A 12129-nucleotide genomic window follows, 5' to 3' on the forward strand; every position below is an offset into this window, starting at 1 on the left:
AGGGCCAGGCAAGAATCCAATAAATGTTAAATAAAAGAATAAATTGCTATTCTTCTCTTCTGTGATCCAGATCAAAATGCAGCCATCAAAATCTAATTTGCCAAAGCTGATCTTCATTCAAATAACAGATATGCATCTAGGGCTATAAGGCACAACTAGAGTCTGTCTGCTGTTGAACATCAAAGGAGGAGTTTAACATCTGCTTTTAAATGCAGGAAAACAATAATTAGTTCACCAGTAAAAGGAAAAGTTCACAGGATCTTATTTGCTTTACCAAAGTATCAAAGTATTAAGGGATTACCAGCTTACAGCAGACTGAAGCTTTCTTGCAGGGATCACATAGTGGGTGGAGGCAAACCTGGAGATGGGTTTTTAAAGTTGGCATTGCTAGATCCTGCTTTTCCCTGTCAAGAATGCACAAGCCAAGTTTGCCCTTAGTTTAAAGCACAAAACTAAGCAGCTACAGACAACAAGAGTAAGATTTGGTCTGAGTTCGAGACCAGCCTGGCCAATATAGTGAAACCCCCGTCTCCACTAAAAATACAAAATTAGCCAAGCATGGTGGTGTGTGCGTGTAGTCCCAGCTACCCGGGAGGTTGAGGCAGGAGAATCGCTTGAACCCAAGAGGCAGAGGCTGTGGTGAGCCAAGATTGCACCACTGCACTCCAGCCGGGGCAACAGAGTAAGACTCCATCTCAGAAAAAAAAAAAGATTTCATCTGAACAGAGTTTTCCTTCAACTGTGCTCGCTCTTCCAGCAATCTAAGATGTAAAACTTCAAAAAAGAAAAATATCACCGGCCTCTGTTCAACTTTAAATTCATGAAAGAAAATATGAAACTCTGCTGCAGGAATACATTTGTTTTTGCTGTACAACAATGTTCTAAGAGACCCATTCTGCTGCGGTTTCACCCTCTCCTTCAGGCCACGCAGAGGCCAATGGGAATAAAGAGCTCTCCTGTGTTCTATTTCCAGAACACCTGAACTTACTGTCCGACTGAGGCTATGAGAGCTATTTAGAGGCCCTTACCTTCCTCTTTTCCAGTAACATCAGCAGAAATGAGCTATAAAACTTTCCCTAGGGTTTGGTTTCCTTTCTCACAGCTCAGTTGTGCTGCTCTCCTGGAAGATGAAAGAAACCCCAGAGTTTTTCAAAGTCCAGATGAAATGTTGATCTCAAGTAATATTTTCCATTTTCTTAAAAGCCATCATTTCCTACTTTCCTCAGGCACACAGAGCATGAAGCAAAGCCCAAACTACCTCCTTAGGGTTCACGAGAGTAGATGCAGTCAGTAGTTACAAGAGCATGTGAACTCTGGTTTAAAAACAGCAAAGGGTCATCCTGAGATAAACATAGGCTATAATACTGAAGTGCTAAATTCTGTCCTACAAGCTCACAATTTTGGCTTCCTTTTAAGGGTATCTGAGCAAAAAGTGGCTTCCAAGTGGATAAGGATTTTTTTCTTCCTAAGTTCCTAAAGAACCAGGTACATGAACCTATGATCACAGCCTGTTTTCTTACCCATCCTTATTTCCCAGACTTTTTCTGGCCAAGGGTTAAAAAGTTCATAAGTAGGGCCGGGGGTGGTGGCTCACGCCTGTAATCCCAGTACTTTGGGAGGCCGAGGTGGGTAGATCACCTGAGTTCAGGAGTTCAAGACCAGCCTGACCAACATGGAGAAACCCCACCTCTACTAAAAATACAAAATTAGCCAGGCATGGTGGTGCATGCCTGTAATCCCAGCTACTCGGGAGGCTGAGGCAGGAGAACCGCTTGCATCTGGGAGGTAGAGGTTGCGGTGAGCCAAGATTGTGCCATTGCACTCCAGCCTGGGCAACAAGAGCGAAACTCCATCTCAAAAAAAAAAAAAAAAAGTTCATAAGCAGAAGAGATGGAATCCAAACCTATACAGTCTGACTCCAGGGCGTCTGATAGTCATTTGCCCTTAACTGTCACGTTGTTGTCTACATCTGACTCCAGCAGGCACCAAACAACAGTGACTGTCAGCTATAATAAGTATGTGAGGTAGTGCATATGTTAATTTGCTTAATTTAGGATTGACACAATGTATACACATTTCAAAACATCATGTTGTATATTATAAATGTATATAATTTTTATTTGTCAATAAAAAGAAGAAAACAAGTGACCACTGGCCCAAGGGGCTCCACATGAGTTAGAAACTGACGTCCTTACTAATATGAATGACAATGTAATATTTTTTATGAACTCAAAAATATCATTGACGACACTGGAGTTTTACACCTGCCGCAGCAATGAAGCAGCAAGCATAGCTTTATAGCCTCCAAAAAGGGCTTGCAAGAAGTACACTTTAGTCTTGGCTTCAGTCTTTGACAGCAAGTCACAAATTATTTTTCAGATAAAATGGCAATTAGGAATTTCTTGAAACTTTAACCATCAGTGCAAATACCAAACTAACATCCAAGAAGCTCTTTTTTTTTTTTTTTTTTTTTTTTTTTTGAGACGGAGTCTCGCACTGTCGCCCAGGCTGGAGTGCAGTGGCCAGATCTCAGCTCAATGCAAGCTCCGCCTCCCGGGTTCCCGCCATTCTCCTGCCTCAGCCTCCCGAGTAGCTGGGACCACAGGCGCCGCCACCTCGCCCGGCTAATTTTTTGTGTTTTTAGTAGAGACGGGGTTTCACCATGTTAGCCAGGATGGTCTCGATCTCCTGACCTTGTGATCTGCCCGTCTCGGCCTCCCAAAGTGCTGGGATTACAGGCTTGAGCCACCGCGCCCGGCCCCAAGAAGCTCTTTTTAAGTTCTACTGGACTACAACTGCGACTGAAGCTTTACCTATAGAATGAAAAATTATTTAACTTTAGAAGACAGAAGGAATCTTAGCGATTATTAATTCTATCAATTTTAAAAGAGGGAGTCTCCCTTTGTCACCCAGGCTGGAGAGCAGTGGTGCCATCTTGGCTCACCACAACCTCTGCCTCCTGGGTTCAAGCGATTCCTCTGCCTCAGCATCCCGAGTAACTGGGATTACAGGCACGTGCCACCTCGCCCAGCTAATTTTTGTATTTTTAGTAGAGACGGGATTTCGCTACGTCAGCCAGGCTGGACTCGAACTCCTAACCTCAAGTGATCCACCTGCCTTGGCCTCCCAAAGTGCTGGATTTATAGGCATGAGCCACCGCACCCAGCCTCTGTCAACCACATTTTATTGTCTTATTGGTCATATTTTATTAAGCAAGGTGCTATGAAAGACAAAAAAATTAATGAGACTTGACCCCAGCCCTCAGGATCTTACAGTATAGCAAATTAAATGAAATGTTACATAAATATCACTCAATTCAAGTTGAAAACAACAAAGGATGCAAGGAGGATACTAAAGGAGTGAAAACAGAAAAGATCACTTATAAAATGTGGCAAAATGGTTAAGAACATAAACATGACCACCACAGTGATGGGTTCAAGTATTAACAATGCCACTCCTTGGCTGTGTGACATTAGACAAGTTATTTTACCTGCCAGGGGCTCAGTTTCAAAATCTTGAAAATGGGGTAATAATATCTACTGCTGAAAGCAGATATAAAATTAAATAAAATAAAACAGGCAAAGTTCTTAGTACAGTTCCCAGCACACTCTCAGGGTTACACAACGGCTAGCAGCAGCCTGCAGTCCCAGATCTATCATTTCTCCATCTCTCATATTTCACCACTTCTCTTAACTGGTCTCTCCAGGGCTCTGTCAGACCCTATTATTAATTCTACTTTAAAGATGAGGAAATAGGCTTTCAGAGGTTAGGGAACATGCCCATTGACAAATAGCCAATAGCTTAGTATGCCCACCTCCAGACTCTTAGGCCCTAGGGTACACTGTTTTATCTTTACTTATCTAATCCTATTGTTTTCAAAACAATTAAAAGCAAGTAGATCATCCCATTGTGCAAATTATAAAAGGTGCTCTCTCTAGGCAGGCCCAGCCCCATGAGTGCACAGCTTGACCACATGTGTGCTGGGTGATTCTAAGTCCTCCTATCTGCTGCTCACACCTACACTTCTGCAGTGAACAATCTACACAACCTCACATGGTGGCCCTGGGTCTCCAGCCTCTGGTCTTCTCTTTTCCAGACTATATTCCATGCTACTGCCCAAGTGATCTTTATAAAACTCCCATCTAATAATTTCTCCTTTTAAAACTCTGGATGGCTATTTATTGTTTAGAAACTCTAAGTCTCTAGCATGGCACACATGTGACCCTTCTCACTCTGGCACCTTTTGGATCTCAGGGTCCACTCTGTTCTCCACACTCCATACCCCAGCCACGGTGGAGTTCTTGCCACTCTCTGGATATGCCATGGGCTCCCATTCCTCCATGCCTTGGCATATGCTTTTTCTACAGCCCCAGTTATCTCCCTACTTTCTGTCTTCTCACTCAGCCCTCAAGTCATACTTCAGTTCCAGCTCTTCAATGCAGTGAACAGACTTCCTGATTTCTCAGCTGAAAGGACTGCTTGTCCTTTGCATACCTACAGCATTCTCGAATCAGCTTTCACCACCAGCTCATGGGAGTCAGGAAGATATTGCAGGGCTTTGTAGTTAGATGCATCATAATCGGAAGCCTGACTCAAACATGTTCTAACTGTATGAAGGTAGCAAGTTACTTTTCCCCCGAGTTTCAATAACGCCCACCCCTAGAATTCCTGTGACATCAAGTGCTTAATATCAAGTGCTTAATGGTATGGCCTCCAAACTTACTTGGGCAACAGAGTCACCCTAAGGGCAAAATACCCAGAAATCCTGATAGATATATTTAATTGTATCATGTGAACTAAGAAATATTCTACTAGAAAAAAAAAATGATGACACTATATGCATACGGGCTTCCAAATATAAAACGTGTGTGTACACACTACACATCCATGTTTTCAAAACCACTCTCTACATTTACCAATTAAATGTTTGTAATTTGTTTAACTTTCCTTTTACCATTTCCTAATTTAACTTAAAAAGTAGCAGCAGGTACCAAAATCGTAATGGGAGGGAAAAAACCCTAAAAATTAGAAAACTATATTCCTAACTTATTCTGAAAGGTATAGGTCAGTAAATATCATTATTGAATTTTAGTCATTGAATGTCTTATCTAAGAATATAATATCCATTCCACTGCTTTTCACATTGTACATGCTACATAAATGTTATTTAAATCTAATTTTGAAACTCAAATTAAGTTCCCTAAAAGGAAGGACATATCTCGTTCATCTTTGAATAATGAGCTCCTGGCACACAGTAGTTGCTCAACAAATGTTAGCTCAATAAATGAACTAAAAATTAAGAAAGCACACAAAGGTTTATAAAACATTCTGGATTTCCAATTAACCCGGACTGCGATTTGCTCCATAAATAAATTATATTCCAAAATCCATCAGTGTTCCTTCTGTACCCATCATTTCATCTGAGCTACCTGGAGTTTCTTTGAAGAAAGAAATACCTAGGTAAAATCCTCCCTTAGGCACAGAAATATTGATTAAGACAGCTCAGCGGGAGGAATATGTCACCTGCACTCTTGTGTAATGTAACAAAGGGACCAAAGAAGACACAAAGCTTTATACACAGCACCTGTCAGCCAGTGACACTTACCATTTTGAACATATATTCAGACCCACGAGCCTCCTATTCAGAATATGTCTGGTTACAGTAAACATGGTAAAGATTCTAGATGGGGAATCCTTTTCTGTTCTGTTCTCATATGAAGAACCTACGCCATAGATTCCACATATTTATACTCCTTTCTAACTGAAAGCCAGGATAGCCTAAAATTAAACAAAAGTCTAAGATCCAATTGTTTCCCTTTCATTAAAAATCATGCTGTAGGTAAATACGTACTGGCATAGATACACATTATTTATTAAGTGGAAAAAGTAAGTTACCAAACAACTTGCTGCATACTCATTTAGGGTTAACATAAAACCAAACATAGACATGCATTAAGTAGGATAGTAAAATACAAACTTTTTATTTCCTTTAAAATAATCCATGGCTAATTTTTTTGAAGATAGGTTTATATTTTATTATCATTATAGACTCACGTTTCCAAAAATCTACCTCAAATAATCAATTTTCTGAATTGCTTGAAATGCTTGAAACAAGGAAGACTTTGAAGACACGTGCAATTAAGAAAAAAGTGAAAGTAAAGGACAGAGGTTTAAAAAGAAGTGTGGAGGTTGTCTAGGGTTCCGAATTTTCTCTAAAATTGTGTGTTTGCTTTTCCAAAAAGAAACCACAAAGACATTTAAGTATCCCTTACAGTTTTCAAAGAGCCGTCAGAAACGCTCTCTTACAACTTTAATAAATATCAGAAAAGACATCTCCCTCCCTCCCCTCCCATTAACTTGCATAAAACTTAACTAGTTCTTCAAAATCAGATTTATGTGCAGTACACTTCTGCATTATAACCTTCTCTTTTTTAAAACCTTAAGGGTACATTGTAAACATCCTTCTGCATATATAAATATTCACTTGTAACATCAACTTTATTTTTACTAATTTTTTTTTTTTAGAGTCAGCGTCTCACTTGAGTGTCAGGCTGCAGGGCTATGGTATGATCATAGCTCAGTGCAACCTCAAACTCCCGGGCTCAAATGATCCTCCCATCTCAACCTCTGGAGTAGCTGGGACTACAGGCATTTACCACTAAAGCCCAGCTAATTTTTTATTTTTTGTAGAGACAGGGTCTCTTTTGTTGTCCAGGCTGGTCTTGAACTCTTGGGCTCAAGCAATCATCCCACCTCTGCCTCCCAAAGTGTTAGGATTAAAGGTGTGAGCCACGGCGTCTGGCCTTAACATCAAGTTTAGTGCACAGAGATCTTTTTGTCACAGTCTCTTTGTCACAGTCCTCTGTAACACAGGACTGTCTTTAGCTTACTGTAAACACACAAGTCCCACAGATGCCTTCCCTCTACAAAATGGAAACACAACTTTTACAACAATGCCACAATGTATCCCAAAAGGGAATATTTTGGTATAATGTAAAGAAAATATTGTACTAGAGATTATGTGAAATTTGAAAGAAATGCTGTTATTCGAAAGGCAGCTTAAGTAGCTTACTTTCTGAAGCTAAGTTATATTTCCAATCTAAACACCACTGCAAATATCTAGACCCTGAAGCCCAGAGAATCAATTGTTTGACCTTTTTGTTCTATTTTTGTAGACAGACTGGGTGGCCTCCAACATAATCCTTTTTCAAATATCCTTCTAAAATGGAATAACAACTACAACACACAACTACAACACAAATATGTCTTTTAAGATTAACATGTTATTACAAGACTAAAAAATTCAACCTATAAATTTCTATTTTTTAAAAATTCCACTGACAATAATATTTTACTATTACAAATATTTCACTGTAACAAAAAAATATTTTGGGTGAGATTTTCAAAGTCCTTACTTTCAACTAATTCATATTTTAGCAGAGACTTGACAGCCCTCAGAAATTACATGTGTATGTGCAGTGTCTGTGTATGTCTGTGTGTATATGTGTTTGTGTGTTGCACATACACATACATGTTTTTCTGTTTGTGTTGTTTTGTTTTGAGATGGGAGTTTCCCTCTTGTTGCCCAGGCTGGAGTGCAGTGGCGCAATCTTGGCTCACCGCAACTTCCGCCTCCAGGTTCAAGCAATTCTCCTGCCTCAGGCTCCCTAATAGCTGGGATTACAGGTATGCACCACCATGCCCAGCTAATTTTTTTGTATTTTTGGTAGAGACGGGGTTTATCCATGTTGGTCAGGCTGGCCTCGAACTCCCAACCTCAGGTGATCCGCCCACCTCGGCCTCCCAAAGTATGTATTTTTTCAGTGCAAATATTTAACTTCAAATAAGCTTCAAAACTCAAGACCCTTACCTTATTATAGTTATTACAAAATAATACCCAATTTAATAATTAAACGTATAGTTAAATATGATAACAATAGAGCTATAAATCTGATCTTACTATTTAATGCTTTCATAGAACGAAAGCTAAGTTCTGTTCTGTCTTGTTTTATTTTAAACATGTTTCAACTAGCTCATTTGTACTGCCAGAAATAGAGAGGAGCTATAAGACACAAAGCATAGAAAGTTTAGAAAGTTATCTAGTAATTTAATAGAAAAACAGTTCCTATTGTTGATAATGTTTCTGGAGCATGCTAGAGAGGATATTTGTGTGTGTTTATGTACGTGTACGTGCATATTTTATTTTGCATATATTCTTACGGGCATTTGATCATTCATAATTCCAAGTAGTATCCATTAAAAAAATAGATCGACTTTATATATCTGTAAGGTCCATTTTTCAAAAAGATAAGAGCATAAAACTGAACTTTCTGGTTCCAAGCAATTTTTTCTAAAATACAGCAAAAACATTCAACAAGTGTCTCAATTAGAATGTCTTATAGTGCCCTCAAAAAAATTCTAAAATAAAACTGGCAGGTGCATCAATTCTTCCAAGACAAAGCTACAAGATGAATTTATTGGACAAGCAATTCCACATTTTGCTTTCCTTTCCAGACAAGAAAAGTACCAAGTTGATTTCATCCTTACTCTAAAAATTCAGAAACAAAAAGCCTATCCAAAATATCTAAAAGTCTAAACACCTGAAGCTCAGACAACTGGATTCACTTTTCTGTCACATCATATTACATTGCCTTGTATTTGAAATTTAACCACTTGCAAATCTGATAAAAGTTTTGTCACAACCTTGAGGACTCAGTTTATGAAACTCAAAAGAAATGGCACAATGTAGAACATCATCCTAATCTCTTGCAGGTTTTTTTTTCATACAAAGAGGTTTCCTGAGTCCCCTTTCATGTTACACATCCATAAAAACATGTAAAATTTATTAAGCCAGGAATGAAAGAAAGTAGAAAGCCACAGACCTATTGTTAACTTTCTGAGAGAGGTATAAAAGAATTTTTTAAAAGCAAGTTTAAAATTACTTACTTTTCCCAGGTCTTCGATACAAAGCTCAGAAGGCAAGCTCCTTTTTTTCCCCACAAAGTCTGTTAATTAATAGCAATCACCCAAGGAGGTCAGGCAGCCCAAAGAGATCGATCTAGAAATTGTGTAGAGACAAAAATTTTAAATTCAAAATCAGATCAGAAATGAAAAATCAAAATACCCCATTGCAATTCAGAGTATCTCCGCATCAATAAAATAAAGACGTCATTGGGATCCTTAAATGATGAGAAATGTAAGCTATCTTTCTTTCATAATATACTAACAAGGCTTTCTAAATCTAGATGGCAGTTCGATCTGTCACCTTTTTAAAGTTTCTAAAGCAGGAACTAGCGAGGCTTCTTGGCAACCACTCCTGTTAAAAATGTCTTTCTCAGGGAGTCATAAAAAGGAACCGAGGGAGAATCTGGACTTCTAATTATATTGTGACTTGGGAAGGAAGGTCTTCTGAAATCACGCTTGCCAGTTCCCACTTTCAAACATGAGCTCATCTTATAAACACAGAAGTAGTTGTAAATAGAAGTGAATCACAACAACTTAACGAAAATTATCAACAACTTTTAAATACTCTTCAAAAATGTATTAAGCACACCTTAATTTCTGCAGGTAAGAATGGGAAGAGAGAGCCGTGTTCATTTTTTCCTAATAAAACAGAAAATCTGACAATTCTGCATGATTACTAACCTCATTTAAAACATGTAACTTCCAGGCCAGGGCGCGGTGGCTCACGCCTGTAATCCCAGCACTTTGGGAGGCAGAGGCAGGCAGATCACAAGGTCAGGAGTTCAAGACTAGTCTAGCCAACATAGTGAAACACCATCTCTATTAAAAATACAAAAAAATTAGCCAGGCGTGGTGGCATGCGCCTGTAATCCCAGCTACTTGGGAGGCTGAGGCAGGAGAATCGCTTGAACCCGGGAGGTGGAGGTTGCAGTTAGCCAAGATCATGCCACTGTACTCCAGCCTGGGTGACAGTGCAAGACTCCATCTCAATGGGATGGGAATGGAGGGGGAGGGGAGGGGGAATGGAGGGGGAGGGGAGGGGGAATGGAGGGGGAGGGGAGGGGGAATGGAGGGGGAATGGAGGGGGAGGGGGAGGGAAGGGGGAATGGAGGGGGAGGGGTGTAGAGGGGAGGGGAGGGAAGGGAAGAGGGAGGGAGGGGGGAGGGGGGAGGGGAGGGGATGGAAGGGGAGGGGAGGGGAGGAGGGGAATGGAGGGGGAGGGGGAGGGAAGGGGGAATGGAGGGGGAGGGGGAGGGAAGGGGGAATGGAGGGGGAGGGGGAGGGGTGTGGAGGGGAGGGGAGGGAAGGGAAGAGGGAGGGAGGGGGGAGGGGAGGGGAGGGGAGGGGAGGGGAGGGAAGGGAAGGTGAGGGAAGGGAAGGGAAGGGAAGGGAAGGGAAGGGAAGGGAAGGGAAAAGATGTTACTTTCCCAACAATTATGCAAATGGATTCTAAGGCAACAAAATCATTAATAAGATAAAATAGTTTAAGTAGGCAAAACAGATGCCATATGTAACCTATAACCTAAAGTCTGCATACCCCTTGGGCTCTCCTATTACAGGACTTATACTAGATGTAATTCTAAGAAGTGTGATACAGAAGCCACAGGAGATTGAGAAATCAATTAGAAAGAGGGCACAGCTACAGCAAGCAGTCGTAACTAAAAATCAGAGAGAACCCTACAAACACCATAAGTATCATTTATTACTATTGCCATTGTTACTGCCAACATTTATATACTGTTGACTCTTACGCCAGGTTCTTCTCTGTGTCTTACATGTATTAACTCTACTTTAGACAGGGACAAGCAGAATTAGGGACAAGTAGAATTTCACATTTCACTTATCCCTTGGGCATCACTGTATTACCATACAGCATGCTCAGTTCTGCTATAATGCTTGTGTTTGTTTCAAGAGAACAATTTGAGTGTAACTCGAATTTCATGGTTTTTCTTTGTTTTTTTTTTGTTGTTGTTTTTGAGACGGAGTCTCACTCTGTCGCCCAAGCTGGAGTGCAGCGGCACGATCTTGGCTTACTGCAAACTCCGCCTCCCGGGTTCACACCGTTCTCCTGCCTCAGCCTCCCCAGTAGCTGGCTAATTTTTTGTATTTTTAGTAGAGATGGGGTTTCACCACATTAGCCAGGATGGTTCGATGTCCTGACCTCATGATCTGCCTGCCTCGGTCTCCCAAAGTCCTGGGATTATAGGTGTGAGCCACCGCACCCAGCCGAATTTCATGTTTCTTTATGCGTGATTTCACTGCAAGAAATACTAGGTTATCGCAGAAGGCTGCACTCGGGCCAAACCCAGCTTCATACGGTTACACAGAATGAACACAGCCCATGCCTCAAACATCTACCAGTGACTTTGGTCTCCACCCGTGTGCTATAAGCCACACCAATCTGTATCTGGTATCCCGACTCCATCTGATTTCAGGTAATCTGTCTGCCACCACTTCACAATAACTCATAAGTGGCAACCCTTCTAAAGTACCAGTTCACAAGCAAATGTCAGGACTTTTTCGAGGTGAAGTATCATATTTATTGTACTATTTATGTATTAAACCATTCAATATGTGAAAAATTTGTGCAAATGTATTTATTCAATTCCCGTCCCTTTCTAACGTGTCACTGATCGTTTTTTGAGTTTTGTGTCCCCAACTGCATTCCCCTCCTAAGCGCATTGTGAGTTTTACTGCAGGATTCTGCATAATGTGGTTTTTAGGAACACATATATCATTTCATCAGAATTGACTGTATAATAACTAGTGTTCTATTTATCCAGAAGGGGTAAAATTGTGATTTTCATATTTTGTCATTATGTTTAAGAGGACAGCAACATACTGTAATGCAATTTAAAAAAGATTTTCCTTCACATTGTTTACAATTACCAACCATAGACACTTAAGGGTCAGCTTCAGTTAAGTGATAAATTTATTGATGTAAGGTTCCCTAATGGTGTTAAAGGAGATATTACAGGACCATTTTGGACAGATCAAGATGATGGTGTTATAAAGATAGATTCTTGCAGACAAGACAGCTTAACTGTAATTGCTGGAAAGGACAAACTGAATGGAATTACTTTTCATTCTTAAAAACCAATAAATTAAAAAGACTCTAAATTTTCTTTTAAAGAGTTCAAGATAGGCATAAAGATACATACAAGG

The 12129-nt window shown here is 40.2% G+C and overlaps 1 protein-coding gene across 24 annotated transcripts in view; it reads right to left on the bottom strand.

The window, feature by feature from the left end:
- The window catches only part of APBB2 (amyloid beta precursor protein binding family B member 2), a 408181-nt gene that overhangs the window by 280447 nt on the left and 115605 nt on the right, over positions 1-12129 (bottom strand). For 21 of the 24 annotated variants that reach the window (XM_078003325.1, XM_078003313.1, XM_078003319.1 and 18 more), the window contains exon 3: positions 8947-9058. The exons of the other annotated variants lie outside the window; for them this stretch is intronic. The gene's annotated coding sequence lies outside the window, so the exon portion shown is untranslated. The remainder of the gene's footprint in view (positions 1-8946; positions 9059-12129) is intronic. 24 annotated transcript variants of the gene reach the window in all.

This window comes from Macaca mulatta, chromosome 5 (genome assembly GCF_049350105.2).
Source record: "Macaca mulatta isolate MMU2019108-1 chromosome 5, T2T-MMU8v2.0, whole genome shotgun sequence".
NCBI lineage: Eukaryota > Metazoa > Chordata > Mammalia > Primates > Cercopithecidae > Macaca > Macaca mulatta.